We start from the raw sequence: 18,990 nt of genomic DNA, 5'->3' as shown, positions 1-18,990 counted from the left end.
CTACCTTTTTCTCATTTTTTGAAATGAAAATAATGTTGGCCAAATTTCTATCCTTTCATGCTATTCCCGCTCTGTGTGTTTCCTCAAAGCCCCATTTTTGGGATGGAGTTCAATACAAGCCAAAGAATGAGAACTCAATTAGAAAAATGAAGGGTTCACTTATAGTACCCCAATCTTCTATAGACAATTTTCCTGGCCAGAGAAGATAAAGGAGTGGGGTGATTCCGTTTCCCTTCACTGTTTCCTAAGCATGACACCATGGGTCCCAGTCAGCAGGCCAGCTTCCCATTCCCAATTCACTCTGATTTTTCTATTCACAATAACTGGATTGTGGAGACATGGGTAAGTGTGGTCTGAATTCTTCAACCTGAACAAATGGGTTCCTGGGAAGAAGCTGTGCCTTGACTGGGACTCCGGAAGGCAGGTTAGGGCTGGGGTATCACCAAGGACTGTAGGTTGCAAAGCATGGAGCCGAAGAAGTTCTGAAAGCTGTGCAGTGTAGAAAGTTGGAAGTGAGTGGAATGGCCAGCCCTTCACGCATAATCTGGGTCTGCCGCAGTCATGTCTCAACCTACTCATTCCCTGTTGTCTGGGGCCCAGTTACCTTGAGCTCTTTTTCTGCCCCTTTCTCCCTGCTCTCCCTTCCCTTGGATAACTCAGTTTCTATCCAGTCTCAGTTGAAAGGCCAATGTCTCCAAAGATCCTCTTCAAATTCCTGTTACAGGTTAGAATGTTGGCTATTTTCCTCGTAGAGTCCTGCCTTCCCTTAGCAATGCACTTTTTACACATGATAGTCATGAGTATAAGCCATGGTTTGACTTCCCTACTAGTTTATAAGCTGCATAAAGGAGAGAGAATTGCTCTGTTTTGCTTACCATTTTATCCCTCACTGCAGTGCCTGAGATAGGAGAAGCGCTCATTAAATATTTGTTGAATAAGCGAATGAACTCTAAAGTACCACTCTAAAGTGAATGTAAACAGAGATGGGCACTCCATACAAAGTCACGGGCCAGTAGCCACTGTCACTAGCGCAGCAGCAATAGCCTATGCATTTATTAGGTTTGATGCCCCAAAAATGTGTGTTTAATAAATGAAAGAATGTTTATTTCACTGTGCTTGGAGTTTGAACCATCATACCCCCCCAAATTAAGTAAGCCTATAATGGAGTAAAACTGCTTCCTCCCCAAGAATCAGAATGGCCTTTGCTAATAAATTTTGGCAAGTGCTGGATCACAGATAAAAAATTAGAGTTTTTCCCCTCCAAAGCACTTCCTTGAGGATGCACTGAATCACAGTGAATGGCCAATTGAACCACTAGCAGGCCCAATAGAAAGCGGGTTGTCAGAGGTTCATATTACGTAGGTTTAATATTAGGCATCTCTGTCTCAGCCCAGTGAAAGGCCTCAAGTGTCCTTGGAATTTAAGCGAACTTTCCCCATCAATGATGACATTGTTCTCCAGGCTCGATGGCTTAATTCATAGGAAATGCAACACACTCCTCATCATGATTGCCCACCACATCTGGGATGGGTCCGGGGGCCTGGGAATACTGAGTTCCAGACACCAAAATGTTACATTTCCCTTGCATAAACTTCCCAGGCTTTGGGAGCTCCTGAGTGGTTTTTTTTTTTTTTTTTTTTTTTTAATATCTCTACAATCCTCCCAGTGGTCTTAGCTGAGAATTAGGAGGCAATTGTGCAAGTTCTAGGAGCCTAGCAGGTCTTAAACCTGTCATCAGCGTGCTCCTCTGATCCAACAGGGCGAAGCTGCAGAGGACAAAATCACCTAGAAGTTAGGCATTATTAGTAGGATCTGAAGCCCATACGTACCATTTTCATTTGGGGAAATCACAATGACACTAATGGGTTGTTGGCATGTTTGTTTCTAGATCTTCTTTATGCCTTTAAGAGTTTGCTATTGGTTTGCTTTCATTTTACAGATGAGGTGGGTATAGTTCAGAACACACAGCAATTAAATGAATTACTAGGATTCAAATATAGGTCTGCCTGATTTCAAACAACAGAGTGAGTGGTGATGGCACCTATCGAACACCTGGTTTTTTACATAAGGTACTAGGGGTTTTAGATTATTTTTCTTGTATATTTCTCATTGCAACCTTGTGATGTAGAAACTGAAGCTAAGGCAAGCTTGTTAATTTCGTTATGGTACAATGCAGCATTGTTAGGCGCAATTGGCAGTCAAAGCAGGGAAGATGAGTGACTGGGTGGTACAGACTGAGGGGTCTACAGGCTGGTGAGAGGATGGCCTAGGCTAGAAAGGGAGTGCGACCAGTCTGTGAAAGCAAGGATGGGCCTGATTTAAGGTGAGTCTTCTGCCTGGAGAATAACTGGCACTTAGAATATGTCCTCTGAATAGATGTGTGAAGGCTAGCAGAAGGCTGATGGACAGGAAATATGCTCCTGGAGGATCCAGTGGGGTCTAACAGAGAGTCTTCACTTGGCCACACTTTACTTAGGCTTCTAAACCTTCTAGGCCTATCTGTGCTCTTCTTTGTAAAATCTAGTCTTAGCAAGAATGCTACTGAGTGAGTTTTGTAAGAACTCCCTGCCCTCAATACCTGATACCTCTTGATATCTGGTAGGTTCCTCATCCTGCACCACCAGGTCATGACTGACCACTCTAGTCTACCTTCAGCAAGAATCCTGTCAGGTCAGTTTCGCCAGGAATCCCACTTACCCTTGAGGTTTCTGCTTACTCTCCTGCTTCCCGGCTATAAGTTCCCACTTGCCCATGCTGCATTTGGAGTTGAGCCCAATCTCTCTTCCCCACTGCGAAATCCCATTGCAGTGGTCCCTCTATGCCTATGGCGATGGTCCTGGATAAAGTCTGCCTTACCAATCTTTAACAAGTATCACTGAATAACTTTTCTTTATTAGGCCTTAAAGCAGCAGTTTTGAGAGTGAGCTGCTAGGAGTTGGGGTCCTAGAATGGTGGACCTCACGGGGTCTTAGAGGAGGAGCCATTTGCAATGATTATAAGAGCCAATGTGGGGTCATGAGCTGGGCAGCTGCAGAGACATGTGGCAATGGCCCCTGGCATTAAGGAACAAGAGGCTGAAGAGGGGTGACTCCTTCCACTCATTTCCTGAGTATTTCACACTCTTCTGGTTGGTTGATGTACATAGGGACAGGATGGATGTAAATCCTCATCACTTTGAAGAGCCAAGTGTCAGGTTTCTTCAAAGTTCAATTTCCAAAAGGGAGACAAGGCTGTAAACATCTTTATATTAAGGTCCATTTTGCTCCTGTGGCATTAGTGCTGCCCGTGGTATGTAGCCAGGAAGCTCAGATGTGGGTGGTGGTGCCTCCCACTGTGGCTTTCTCTGGATTCAGTGGAAGGTAAAGACAGAGTTGGTCTATGAGTACATTTTCTTTTTCATCCAGGCTCTGCCTTTACCCAAGCAGCCCCGGCTTCCTGCAGCACAGATCTGGGCCATAATAGAGCTGGCCTTATTTTATTTTTTATTAAGTTCATGAACTTTAGAGGAAGGAAGTTGAAAAAAATGGTCTCATTACCTCTGGAATGAAGGCTCAAACTTCTTTTAATGCCAAACGTTGGCGTGGCCTTGCCTGTTATAGCCACAAATAATCCTGGTGGAAAATTGCAACAGACTGGCAAGGCACAAACAGGATGACTTCTTGGGGTGAAGCAGGTGGGGTGGAGGAAGCAGAGGTCAGTGAAGGGTCAACCTAAAATGGAAAAGATCCTGAAGTTGAAGCTTGTAGATTTCAACTATGGCTAGCCATTCATACAGATTGGCCATGGGAGGGCCAAATCTACCATTGACTCTTCCAGACACTAGGATACTGGGAAGAGCTTGGGTCTGGATTTGGATGGGTCTGATTCAAATTCCAAAGTGGCTACTTATTAAAAGCTATGTGACAGTTTACAAGTTTCCTGAACCTCTTGTGCTTCAGTTTCCATGTCTGTAAAATGCAGAAACTACTTACCTTGCAGGATTGTTAAGGAGATTAGAGGAGAACATAAGAAAGGTGTTGGGTGCTGGGTCTATAAAGAAAAATGTGGTACAAGCAACGTTCTCTAATAAAAGATCTCCTTGCCTAACCCAGGGCAGCAGTTCCCACAGTTTAATTGTTAACTGACCAGAAGGCTGACCACGGTGCTGGAATCTCCCTCCTCTGCAAAGGGTTGTTGGAGGAGTGCTGAACATCAGGGCCCAAAGATCGTTGTTTGCCAAACTTCTCTGATGATGAGAATCTCCTGAGGGTGTTTGTTAAATATTATGAGTTTCTGGCTTCATCCCAGACCCATTGAATAAGAAACTCTAGGAGGGCCAGGACCTTGTGTTTTTAATAAGAGACCCTGACAATTCCTATCATCAGGGAATTTGGGGAAACATAGTTATTGCTTACTGCATTTCTGAATGATTGGTGATAGCAAGCTAGTTTTTGTCTCTGTAAGATTAAAATACACATTTAGTACACAGATGACCTCCAAGACTCAGGTTTATTAAATTTCTTAAACCTTGTACTTGAGTGTTATTTAGGGAAAGAGTGCATCATGTTTTTAGGGGAAAGACACTCTGTCATTGCTCCCTGCCTTTGCTGTTGCTGTTCTCCCTGCTTGAAATTCTCTCCCTGTCTCGTCTGCCTGGCAAAACTTGCTCCTTCTTCAACAGCCGGATCAAGACATTTCCTCTGCAAACCTCTTGTGACTCTCGCAGGCTGGATCAGGTGCTTCTTCCTCTATGTTCCCTTTGTGACTTTGTGATATGAGAATTGATTATAAGATGAACCATTTCATGTTATGTGTTTGCTTTTGTGTTTCTTCCCACACTAGCTTATGTGTTTAGGGGTCAAAAAGAGTCACAGTACCTATATTTGAATCTTATGAGTCAGGTCAAGCAAAACACTTGAATACAGAGTTGAAAGAGTAGGAGTTGTCCAGAGTAAAAAAGGTGATTCCCAGTGAACAGCAGGTGCAAAAGTGTGAATGTAAAAGACAAACACAGTTTTTTTTTTCCCCATTTCGAACCATTTTTAATGACAAAATCTTTTTTTTTTTTTTTTGAGATGGGATCTTGCCCTATCACCCAGGCTAGAGAGCAATGGCATAATTATAGCTCACTGCAGCCTCAACCTCCTGGGCTCAAGCAGTACTCCCACCTCAGTCTCTGAAGTAGCTGAGACCACAGATGTGTGTCACCATGACTGGCTATTTTTTATTTCTTTGTAGAGATGGGGTTTCATCATGTTGCCCAGGCTGGTCTCGAACTCCTGGGCTCAAGCAGGAGCTGGAATTACAAAATGCTGGAATTACAAGCATGAGTCACTGCACCTGACCTGAGAAAATCATTTTTGCAATGATAATTTTTAAGTTCTTGAACATTTTTTAGTAAGGCCATGATTGGTAGTTTTTCTTAGGATTTAGTAACAAGGGCCAGAAAAGGGACTACTGCAAGGGCCAGAAAAGGGACAATTCCAATTCTGAAAATAATGTTTTTAATTGTTAAAATTAAAAAGAGCCCAAATTAGTCCTCAGATAATCCATACACTGGATGGCTTTGCAAAGTGTAATATGTCTCTGGAAGTGTGTGAGAGACTTTGGCTTCAGATATACCTGGCCAATCCTGCCTTTTCTACCTCTCACTGGGTGGCCTTGAGCAAGTTACTTAGATTCTTTATGCTTCAGGTTTCCATGTGTAAAATAGAAAATCAACATTCTTTTCCTTTCCTTCTATCCTTTCAAAGTTGAAAGAGGAAATTAAAAAATAAAAATAATAAAGATTTTTAAATAACCTCAATAGGCTGGAGCACTGGACAAACACTATTTAGATAAAATTATTAAAAAGATAAATATTGGCCGGCGCAGTGGCTCACGCCTGTAATCCCAGCACTTTGAGAGGCCGAGGCAGGTGGATCACAAGGTCAGGAGATCGAGACCATCCTAGCCAATATGGTGAAACCTCGTCTCTACTAAAAATACAAAAATTAGCTGGGCATGGTGGCAGGCACCTCTGATCCCAGCTACTCAGGAGGCTGAGGCAGGAGGATGGCTTGAACCTGGAAGGTGGAGATTTCAGTGAGCTGAGATCGCACCACTGCACTCCAGCTTGGCGACTGAGCAAGACTCCATCTCAAAAATAAAAAGATAAATATGAGGTCCAGAATTCACACACATAAATAGAAATACTGGCTTGAAATGAATTAATTTGGTAGCAGCTCATGTCAGAAGCACTCTCCAAGATCATTAGAAATTAAGTTAAATCAGCTCTAATGGGTTAATGGGACACTAAAAATGCACTTTTTTCCTCTGGTGTTATAATCAGGTTGGTAAAAAATTTAACATGTGATGTGTGATCAGGGAAAGGGGATTGGGAACCTTCATGCACTGCTTGGGGGAGTAGTGCAGTCATTCTGCAGAACAGTCTGGTACTACTAAGTATGTGAAGTTTGTGTATGCCCATCACTCATCAGTCTCACTCTTGGTTTTCTATAAATTAGTTCACCCAGCTTCCTTCTGCCTCAACATAGAACATGGTTTCCCGCACACTAGGGGGCACAAAGGTAAGAAGCAATATTTACCAGATGTCTTTATTGCTCAGGGTCCACTTATTGAATTTTACTCCTTTATCCCCCAGTGTGCAGGAAACTCTGTCCTAAGGTTGCACAAATGCATGCATGTGATGTCTGAAAGGTGGAAGTGATTATCTTGAGGCAGAGACCTTGCCTTTGCTGCTTCTGCTGTTTTTGCTAGTGTGCATACTCACAAAGACTTTAAATTGCTGCAATTTATTTTTTGGAAGATGTAGCAAAGGTCCTAGTGTCTGTTTCTAACATGGTGGCATTGAGAAAATGGACACTGCATATCCCTTTACTAGTTGTGATGGCAGTAGAGGTGGTGTTGGTTTCCAAGCCCCATAGCCCTCCAGTGATGGCAGAGGCCATTGCTTCTTGGTGCACCAGTTCAGTTGTGTATTTCTGGGAGTTATTCTTGGAAGCTCAGCCAAGATCTTACTTTATTTTGGCCATTTAAAAATGAATTCTTTTACACAACAGGGTAACTGTAGTCAGTAATAATGTATTGTATACAGACATACCTCATTTTATTGCACTTTGCTTTAGTATACTTTGCAGATATTGTATTTTGTACAAATTATCCAAATTATATGTTTGTGGCAACCAAGTCTAATAGTTCCATTTTTCCAGTAACATGTACTCACTTCTTGTCTGTATCACATTTTGGTAATTCTCAAAATATTTCACACTTGTTCGTTATTATTATATCTCTTATGGTAATCTGTGCTCAGTGATTTTTGCTGTTGCTGTTGTGGTTATTTTGGGGCACCATGAACCTCATCCATATAAAACGGTGAATTTAATCAATAAATTGGTGTGTTCTGATTGCTCCCCTGACCAGGCGTTTCCCCATCTCTTTCCGTCTCCCCAGACCATCCTATTCCTTGAGACGCAACAATATTGAAGTTAAGCCAATTAATAACTCTACAATGGCCTCTAAGTGTTCAAGTGAAAGGAAGAGTCACACATCTCTCACTTTAAATTAAAGGCTAAAAATGATTAAGCTTAGTAAGGAAGAAATGTCAAAAACCAAGATGGGTCAGTATCTTGGCCTCTCGTGCCAAGCAGGTAACCAAGTTTTGAATGCAAAGGAATAGTTCTTGAAGGAAATGAAAAGTGCTACCCCAGTGAACACATAAATGATAAGAAAAAGAAACAGCCATATTGCTCATATGGAGAAGGTTTTAGTGGTCTCGATAAATGATCAAACCAGCCTCAACATTCCTTTAAGCCCAAGCCTAATCCAGAGCAAAGCCCTAACTCTTTTCACTTCTATGAAGGTTGAGAGAAGGTGATGAAGCTGCAGAAGAAAAGTTGGAAGGTAGCAGAATTTGGTTCATGAGGTTTAAAGAAAGAAGCCGTCTCCATACGTAAAAGTGCAAGGTGAAGCAGCAACTGCTGGTGTAGAAGCTGCAGGTAGTTATATAGAAGACCTAGCTAAGATCACTGAAGAAGGTGTCTGCACTAAACCACGTGTTTCCAGTGTAGAAGAAACTGCCTTCTATTGGAAGAAGATGCCATCTGGGATATTCACTGCTAGAGAGAAGTCACTGTCTAGCTTCAATGTTTTAAAGGACAGGGTGATTCTCGTATTAGGGGATAATACACCATAAACTTTAAGTTGAAGCCACCCATTTACCATTCTAAGAATCCTAAGGCCCCTCAGAATTATGTTAAATCTACTCTGTTTGTATTCTATAAATGCATCCATAAAGCTTGGAAGATAGCACATCTGTTTACAGCATGGTTTACTGAATGTTTTAAGCTCACTATTGAGATCTGCTGCTCAGATGAAGATTCCTTTTAAAATATTCCTGCTTATTGACCATGCACCTAGTCACACAGGAGCTGTGATGGAAATGTACAAGGAGATGTATGTTGTTGTCATGCCTGCTAACACAGTATCCATTCCGCGGTTCATGGATGAAGGAGTAATTTCAACTTTTAAGTCTTATTATTTAAGAAATACATTTCATAAGTCTTTAGCTGCCATAAACAGTGATTCTTCTCATGGATCTGGGCAATGTAAATTGAAAACTTTTTGGGAGGTTTTACCCTTTTAGATACCATTAAGAACTTGCATGATTCATGGAAGAAGGTCAAAATATCAACATTAGCAGGAGTTTTGAAGAAATTGACTCCAATCCTCCTGGATGACTTTGAGGGGTTCAAGACTTTAGTGGAGGAAGGAACTGCCAATGTAGTGCAAGAATTAAGAGATTAGAATTAGAAGTAGAGCTGGAAGATGAGACTAAATTGCTGGAATCTCATGATAAAACTTGAATGAGTGAGGAACTGCTTCTTATGGACAAGCAAAGAAATATAATCTACTCCTGTTGAAGCTGCTATATACATTGTTGAAATGACAACAAAGGATTTAGAATGTTACATAAAGTTAGTTGGTAAAGTAGCATCTGGATTTGAAGGGATTGGCTACAGTTTTGAGAGAAGTTTTACTGTGGGTAAAATGCTATCAAACAGCATTGCATGCTATACAGAAATCTTTTATTAAAGGAAGAAGCAATTGATACAGCAAATTTCATTGCTGTCTTATTTTAAGAAATTGCCACAGATATAAAAAAGAATGAAATCATGTCATTTGCAGCACATGAATGCAGCTGGAGGCCATTATTCTAAGGAAATTAACAAAGGAACAGAAAACCAAATGAGGCATGTTCTCACTTATAAGTGGAAGCTAAACAATGAGTTCTCATAGACATAAAGATGGCAATAATAGACATGGGATCTCTAGAGGAGGAGTATGGAGAGGGAATTAAAGTTTGAAAAACTTTTGGGTACTATGCATAGTATCTGGGTGACTGGCTCAATCATACTCCAAACCTTAGCATCATGAAATATACTCAGGTAACAAACCCTGCACACATAACCCTTGAATCTACAATGAAAGTTGAAATTATTTTAAAAGAATCTTAAAAAAATGTGCTGTCCAGTAGGAATATTATGTGAACTGTGTATTTTAGTTGAACTTTTCTAGCAACCACATTTTAAAAAGCAAAAAAGAAATAGTTAAAATGAATTATAGCATTATATTTTAGTTTACCCAATATATCTAAAATGTCATCATTTCAATGTGTATCAATATAGACAATTATTAATGAAAAACAAGGAATTACCACAGCTACCTCACCTTTTAGCAACCACTACCCTAATCAGTCAACAACCATCAATGTCACGGGAAAACCCTTCACCAGCAAAACTACTACCACTCGTTGAAGGCTCAGATCATTGTCAGCATTTGTTTGCAATAAAGCATTTTTAAATTAAGAGATATACATTGTTTTCTAAGACATAATGCTATTGCACTCTTAATAGACCACAGTATAATATAAACATAACTTTTATATGCACTAGGAAACCAAAAAATGTGTGACTCATTTTATTGGGATTTTATTTATTTATTTATTCTGCAATGGTCTGGTACCAAAACTAACATCTCTGAAGTATGCCTGTGTTTCAAAAAAACAAAGAGAGTACACTTCTTTTTCTTTTTCCTTTTTTGAGATGGAGTCTCACTCTGTCCCCCAGGCTGGAGTGCAGTGGAATGATCTCTGCTCACTGCAACCTCCACCTCCTGGGTTCAAGTGATTCTCCTGCCTCAGCCTCCCAAATAGCTAGGATTACAGATATGGGCCACCATGCCCCACTAATTTTTGTATTTTTAGTAGAGATGGGTTTTCACCATGTTGGCCAGGCTGGTCTCAAACTCCTGATCTCAAGCTATCTACCCACCTCAGCCTCCCAAAGTGCTGGAATTACAGGTGTGAGCCACTGCACCCTGTCAAAGATAGTAAATTTCTAATATGTCATTAAATCAAGCTAACGAACATTTCTGTTATCTCATTTACCAATCTTTTTTCATGATTGATAAATGAGATAATAGATATGTTCGTTAGCTTGATTGTATACATACCTCAAAACATCACATTGTACACCAAAAATGTATATGATTATGATTTGTTGATAAAAAAATAATAGTAATTAAAAAATAATGAATTCTCTTTATTAGATATCTTTTTGGTTACATTAGGTTGAGGAGATTCTGACAACTTCACATGATTAAGGGGAACCTTTTTTAAAGGGGATATGAATGAGGATGTCTACCACTATGCTATATGCAGTAGCTGTGAGTTAGAGACTCCGGTTTACGAGCATTGAGGGGATGTATTTATAAAATGAGATGGATAGACACTCAAGAATTCTATGCAACAATGAGAAGCAAGGAGTCAAATGTCTACATAGTAACATGGACAGATCTTAATAGCACTTAATTTAAAAAAACAAAGATGATGTCTATAGCATAATGCCATTTATGCAATCTGAGAAACACATGCAAAAAGACAATGATATGACTGAAAATGACATACATCCTTATTTGATCTTTCCTGCAACAGAATGAGTGACTAATTGGGGAAGAGAAACAAAAGCAGTGAAGGCATAAACAAGGAATAAATAAAGAAGAAGCCCTTTCACATACTGTTGAGGAACTTAGGAGAATGATTTACAAAAATCTTTGCACCAAGCATAGAGGAGGGAAAGAGAACCAATGTAATGTATCACAAGATAAAATACTTCTTGAACTCCCGACCTCAGGTGATCTGCCTGCCTTGGCCTCCAAAGTGCTTGGATTACAGGCGTGAGCCACCACGCCTGGCCAAGATAAAATACTTCTAAATGTCTCTAACACCACATCCATAATGCAGTATAAACTTTTCCTCTGCAATAAATAAGGAAAGATGTTGACAAAAAATAATACCCATGAGGAAGGACAGTAGGATGATGACAGAGTCATGAAATACATCACAAAAAAAGTTTTAAGACCTTGAGGATCTTCAGCTTGGAGACCAACAGAGAGGAAGGTAGGTGACCAACTCTTCTGGTTTTCCTGGAACTTTCCCAATCTTAGCAATGAAAGTCCTTTCTCCCAGCAAATCCTTAAGTCCAGGGCAAACCAGGATGGTTGGTCAATGTAGGGAGACATAATTTCTATCTTCAACTTTGTGAAGAACTTTCATACAGAAAGAGGAATTGAACTGGCTCTATGCAACTTCAGAGGGTAGATTTTAGACCACTGAAAAGACTAATGTTAGAGAAAAAAAATTGGCTCAATACATGGAGCATTTTTAATTTTATTTTTTAAATATATAATGGACTTTTTAAAAAAATTTTATTCTAAGTTCTGGAATACATGTGCAGGACGTGCAGATTTGTTACATAGGTATACATGTGTCATGGTGGTTTCCCGCACCTATTAACTTGTCATCTAGGTTTTAAGCTCCGTGTGCATTAGCTGCTTGTCCTAATGCTCTCCCTCTCATTGCTTCCTACCCCCTGACAGGCCCCAGTGTGTCTTGTTCCCCTCTTTGTGTCCATGTGTTTTCATTGTTTAACTCCCACTTATGAGTGAGAACTACATGGAGCATTTTCTAATAACAAGCTGTGAATCAGTGAGCAGGCTATCTTTGTCTACAACAATTAGTAATGTTAAATATTGTAAAAATTGGAGTTTGCCAATTATAAAACAAAATAATGTAATGTATGTGACCTGGTTTAACAGGTCTGTTAAAAAAAGGCATATCAACATACTCTCCCACTTACCATCTTCATGATGATAGTAGATTAAAAACAGCGTATGACGGTAGCTGTCATACTATTGACCACTGCCATACAATGAGTAGCTGCAAGGTACATAATCTCATTAGATCTTCACCATACTGCATTTAGTTTATGACAAAACAAACTTTCCCAAATCAGGCAATTAGGGATTTGAACATAGTGTTGTCTGACTCCAAAAAGTCCATGCTCTTACCCACCATCTTTTAAGACCATTTAAAACTTTCAACACCAAGATGGTAAAATTAAGTGCTACATTGTATGTTACAGACTAACAGTGCTCAGAAATTCAAAGGTGAAGAATTTCAGTGCAATTCATTGTACTTTCAGGGATAAATTGTGACTTGATATTGAAAATACTTGATTCTCCTAAGAAGTTTAGCAGCAGACACAATCCTAAAAGTCTGTCTCTGGATAGAAAGTTCAATGGCAATCGATAAGGAAAGAGCTCTGAAGAGCTTCGCTGTGTGCTAACTACAGTAGCCCATGGTAGACTCTCCTACTGTTGAGCCTTGAAAAGCAGGTGCAGCTTCTGTCTCTAAAGACAGAGTGGATAACTAGGGGAGTTACTACTGCATTTAATAATAATAATGGCTCTCTTTTTTTGATACATATACTATGTGCTAAGCATGGTGCAAAGAGCTTTACATGCATTCAGAGCCAATCACAGGAATGTGACAGCCTCTCCAGAAATATTTAATAAGCAAATAATCTCATTTAGTTTTCTGCTGCACAGCCATCCCTAGAGACCCTACACAACTCTAAATGGCAGATCCTATTATTATGCAGTCACTGAGGATCAGAAATGAATGTTATCGCTACTGTCATCTTCTGTTTTTCCCTACTACCATTGTAAAAATGGTAAGTGGGAAAGTATATGGATATACCTTCCTTTAACAGATTTAATGAAGCATGTTATATACATGATTTTCTTGCATAATTGGTAAACCCCAATTTTTGCAACATTTAAATATTACTAATCATTACACTTCTTCTTTTAGGTTTTTAATCTATTTCTCTTGCCAGTGGAGATACTTTACATTTTTGTTCTGAATTTCTTTTCATTAATTTTATTCATTTTTTTTGGATAGAGATATTTTAAAATTGATTTTGTCATCTATCATGGTTTCCAAAATCATGTCTGATGACAAGGGTTACCCAGAGCTCTTATTTACAACAGTGATTTGTAAGCATGCCTCTGGAGATCCTATCTCAGAATCTATTTAAAGATCCATCCCATTGTATTGTGTTATAAAGAGTTATTTACCACGCAACCACTTTCTCAAGGGAAAGCACACAATGCTCAGCAGTAATTTGTTGAATGAATAAATGTATTAGATAGACTTATCCTATAAATCTTCACCAAGCAATTTGTATGGTTGTTAAAGAGGAAAGGCAAAGAAGTGATGACAATGCTTTTGTTCAAGAATAATTTTGATTCATTCATTAATACTATTCATTCATTTACAAATTTAATCAGCTACAAATGTGTCTTAACGGCATTATCTTCCTGCTAATTTTTTCTGTCTTTTTCACATGAACATGATGCAAGATTTGTCAAATGCTTGAGCAGGAGAGTTTGGCAGCATCTGTGATTTGAATCATGTATATCCCAAGATGACTTTATTTTTTAAATGCTCCTAAATTTTGCTAGTAATCAGTGAATCTGTCCATAGTCTTTTAAATTCATCCTTAGTTTTCTTTTAAAAAACAAAAACTTTTTCCATCTCTTGTTTTGTGGCATTTCTCTAGCCCTCCAATATTTTAAAAATTCCTGAGAGTGTTTCTAATATCTCAACTCAGGGACAGACTTCACTTGAACTGGATTAGTTGAACTTAAATCTTCTAGTTAAGCATTCATTCATTCATTCAGTTTATTGCCTTTGTTGAGTATCTACAATATGTCAGATTTTGTGCAAGATACTTGGAAAATGGCAATGAATAAGATGTGGTCCTCACAGTTTAGGCAGGGATAACAAAATTAAACAGTTGACTATATTATGAGGAAGGTAAGCTGAGGCTGCTTACAAGAGAACAGAGAAGGGGCCTTCTACATTAGCTTGGCAACAGAGAACGCTCCGGAGAGCTGATTCATTGGCTGTGGCTTAATGGATTCTCAGGCAGAGACATGGGAAAAGACATTTTAGGCAGAAGCAGAGCATTTGCCAAGCATGCAGGCAGGGTAGGACAAAGAGGAAACCGAGGAAGAGAACTAGCAGGAATTATGGCCCTTTCTCTCCAAGACCCAATGCAAGATCTCTCAGGAAGCGTAGTCATTAAAAAATCCTCTCCCTGTCCTCTACTTGAACTCCTCTGGTACTGGACAATTCTCGGCTCACGAGGTAACCACTCAATAATAATATATCGACATAGGATGAGGAATTGTATGGAAATAATATTGCCCCAACCAATCATCTGAAAGACTAAAACAGATTCCAGTGGGACTGATGGAAAAGAATGAGAAATTTTATAAAGTGGATTCTGAAGAAGCCCATATTCGTTCAAGTCTTATTGCAAGCACATGCCTTGTATAATCATTTTAGTCCGTGCCGTGTGCTCCTTATCCCACTCACAAAGCCGCCTGGAAAGCTAGGATTTATATTTATCCATGGTTGCACTGTCTGCAATCAAGAAGCTTTGCCTTTGACTCTTGGAGCAATTTTTGTTTAAATAAAAATAAAAATTGAAATCAAATGCTGCATTTTGAGCTGCTCTGCTCTCTTTGCCATTTACTTAATCAGCCCTTCTCATTACTTAACCTCAGAAATCAGAGCTGCTGAAACTGGTGAATGGAACTGCATACATGCCATCCGTTTGTTTATTAACTTTACTTATTCTCTAATTTCCCTGGGAAACTATCCCACATGTTAGTTTCATATAATCCAGCCAAACAAGTGTTTTTCAAGGTGTGGCCTCCAACACATACACATCAGAATCGCTGTAAAGTTTACGCAAAATGATGATTATCCAGACCCCACACAGACTTTCTACATCAGAATGTCTGGAATTAATGCCCAGGAATCGACATATTAATCTCTGGTTGATTCCTATGAATATTCACCTATTATGTGCATCTACTCTGAATACTATGAGTACTAGCGCTTGGGGTTCAAGGTTAAATAAGACACAGTTAGTTCTGGCTCCCAAGCCACAGTCTGGTTGGTGACAAATGAGCACACTCATTTTATCCAAAGTGATAAGTGTAGGGGTGAAGCACACACATTAAGTTAACAAGCATTATGTCAAGGCATGACGATGGGTCATGAAGCAAGAACTTTGTTGCTATTGATTAAAAACATCAAAGTTCATAAATTATTTTAAATAAAATCTACATTAAGTCGGATTCAAGCTTTCTTATGTTATTTTAACATATATTTATTATGAGAACTTCCAGACATACACAAAAGTAGTATGACTATAACAACAGTAGTAATAATAACTATAGTATGATAACAGTAGAGTGTTGTGTCCACACACCCAATACATACATCAGAACTTCATCTCCCTTGCTTTATCCATCCCTCAACCCCTAATTCTGCCCAATCATTCACCTTTTCAAATCCCAGATCGCATATCCTTTCACCATACAGTGTCCAGGATATATCACTTAGGAATATCGACACTGTCTTAACTAACCATAGGATTATAATCACATCTAAAGAAATTCACTAAAATGCCTTGGTGCAATATTCAAATACCTCCAATTATCTCAAGAATATGATGTTACTGTTGACTTATTCAAATCAGGATCTAAACAAGATCCACACATACTGCATTTAGTTGTGTTTCTTAAGTCTCTTGGAATCTAGAACAGCCTGTCCTCCTTGCCCTCTTTCCCTGACCCCTCCCTTTTTATTCTTTTTTTTTATTATTATTGACAAAACCATGTGTTATAGAAAGACCCACATTCTGAATTTGTCTGTTTGCCTCTTTGTGGTTTAATTTAGCTGATTACTCTATCTCTTTTATTTATAGCAAACTTTAGAAGTTCATTCTAAAGTCTTGATTTGATTTAAGAGCAAAGTCTATTTCCAAGAATATTTAATTGTCAGGGCTGTGTACTTCCTTGTTGCATCATATTAGAAAGCACATAAAGTCTGGTTGTCCCATTTTTCAGGATGCTAATTTAATCAAGGGTTCAGATGGTAACAGTCTGGTATTTCTATTCTAAAATTTCCCTTTAACCTTTTATCAAATGGTTTCATCTACGGGTAATCTTTGCTTGAGCAATTATTTCATTAGGGATTGAAAAGTGACAATCTTTCTATCTTTCTAATTCTAATTCCTTTCCATTTATTGGCTACAATTCTTCTGTAAGAGCCATTATGCTCACAAGCTATGAATATCTGATTACCCTCAAACATATTTCATTCTGGAAAAAAAGATACATTTTCCCCCTTTAATTGCTGATTTTCACAGAATTTGTGCTTAGTTAAAACTAGTGATGGTTGAGTATGGTGGCTCATGCCTGTAATCCCAGCAGGTTGGGAGGCCAAGGCAATAGGATCGCTTGAGCCCAGGAGATTGAGACCGGCTTGGGCAACATAATGAAACCCCATCTCTACAAATAATACAAAAGTTAGCTGGGTGTGGTGGTGGTGCATGCCTGTAGGCTCAGCTACTGGGGAGGGTGAGGCAGGAGGATCACTTGAGCCTAGGATGATCACACTACTGCACTCCAGCCTGGACAATAGAGCGAGGCCCTGTCTCAAAAATAAGAACCTAAAAAGAACAACAACAAAAGAACGAAAACTAATGGTAAACACTGAGAACATGGAGTTATTTTATTTTTCTGTTGTCATTTTGAGTGCATGGGTCTTAAATGCAGTGTTTCAATACATCGCAGTCATCAGTATTTTGGCCCTGAGTGTTTTTATTACACCCTTGCTAGTCTTTAATAACTACCCTATCTTCTGGTAAAAGAAGTCCCTGGAACTTTCTTGCTCCAGACCTTCATCATCTAGTTGTGGAGAAGTCCTTGTTTCTTTTGAACAGGAATAGCATTTATAAGTCACAATGTGGGTCCTAGTTATGCTCACTGCCAAGGGGTTGTAATTGCTTTTAGGCCCTTTTGGTGGGCAGAGCTAGAAAATATCTGTTTTTAAAAATTCATGAGTTTAAACTAATAATTTTCAACTCAAATATAGCTATATATGGTTTAACTTAAGTTTATTGAATTTATATTTGGATCTCTTTTCTCCCATACTGAAAATATTGGTTCTTGATAAAATTAGCTTAAGTACTTATTTGTTATGCTCATAATATATTCTTATTCTCTTTTCACTCTCACTTACTTGCATTCCAAAATAATTTGTTAACTGGGACTCAAAGCGGGAAAGTTCCAGCTGCCATAATGCTTGCTAACATTTGTCAGGTGCATATAAGTGATGGGAAAATTTTAACTGGCCCATGTTTAAGTTGTTAAGTCATTTAATCCTCACACCCATCTTCAGAGATGGGCACTGTTATTATTCCCATGTTAGAATTGAGGAAACCAATGAACCAAGAGGTTTAATAAGTTGCTCAAGATTACAAATAGTAAATAGTAGAGCTGGACTTTGGATAGACCAGTCAGGCTGTAGAGTTTCTACTCTCAATCATGAGAAACAGTGCCTGTATGAAGCTATCTGCTCTAGGTTATAGAAAAAGAGGTTGAGAAATCTAATATCCAAGGTTCTTCAGTCCACACCTACCACTTCTTTCTCCTTCAGCACTGACTAACCCTAATCCATTTTATTCTCTATGCTTTGCTATTGAAGATTGTACAAATTTAATAAATACTTTCAGATTTATTGTAATCATTCATTCAGTAAACCAATAACTCTGAAGACAATCTAATTTATATGTAGGCTAAACTGGAAAGAAGGTCTATTTTTGTTGTATTTTTAGGAAACAAAAGTATTAAATATAAATTTTGTTTTTTGAGAACAAGCTCATGTTCCAGCACAAAACTATTCCACTACTGTACCAATCTCCTCTGATTTCATTAACTCTTAGAATTGAGTCTGGGTGGTTTAGGGGAAAGTCATAGAAGACTTGGGCCCTCATCATTTTAGTTTTCATTTATGACAAATTGGGGGAAGCCCATAAGAGGCTCTGACCACAGGAGTGAGTTGGGGTTGGAAGATTCTGAGTCCAAGCTGTAGAGCAAGGGTACTTACTCAAAACTTGAAGCAGCATAGCTTAAGTGATACTAAGACTGTCCAGGGTAGCCAATATATTAGCCAAGAAAGAAGAATGAAGCATTAACACATCCTGTTAAGGCAAAGAATGCAAAGAGAAAATAATGAGTCAGTAGCAGGATGGAATCAGGGACAAGTGTTGGACAAGAACAATTCTGAACTATGGTGGTGGATGAAAGAGAGAAGTGTTCTGGAGTCTCATTTACATGATGCTTAGTGTGGATTTCCCAGTGGCTATGGCTGTTTAAACCCTTGCTGCACTACCTCTGTTTCATCTCAGGGTGACCGAATCTCCATTTTAGCAAGATTGTGGGAGATTGAGGGACACATTAGACTTTGAGGAGCACAGATCTATGGGACTTTTCCAATTGCAACTGTACGACTCAGGGAAGTCCATTTCCCATTGTGGGCCTTCAATTCCTCATTTGTAAAATGTGCGGGATGCATATAAGTGTTGAAAGTACTTCTTAACATTGGAATCTCTCTTGGACTGTGCTACTGTTTCTGACTCCTCCCTAGCACCAAGATAGAGCACAGCATGAAGGAGCTGAAGCATTTGGGTCCAGCCATGTTGGCAGAGCTCTCTCAGCTGCCTTAGATCATGAAGGCAAGGCCAG

The 18,990-nt window shown here is 39.1% G+C and overlaps 1 pseudogene; it reads left to right on the top strand.

Annotated features, from left to right (window-relative positions):
* Positions 1 to 258: 258 nt before the first annotated feature.
* The window catches only part of LOC105710203 (small ribosomal subunit protein uS2-like), a 70,689-nt pseudogene continuing 51,957 nt past the window's right edge, over positions 259 to 18,990 (top strand).

This window comes from Aotus nancymaae, unplaced genomic scaffold, assembly GCF_030222135.1.
Source record: "Aotus nancymaae isolate 86718 unplaced genomic scaffold, 86718_ANA_hifiasm-v0.15.2.pri h1tg000007l, whole genome shotgun sequence".
In the NCBI taxonomy this organism is placed as follows: domain Eukaryota; kingdom Metazoa; phylum Chordata; class Mammalia; order Primates; family Aotidae; genus Aotus; species Aotus nancymaae.
This window is presented reverse-complemented; position numbering and strand designations above follow the sequence as displayed.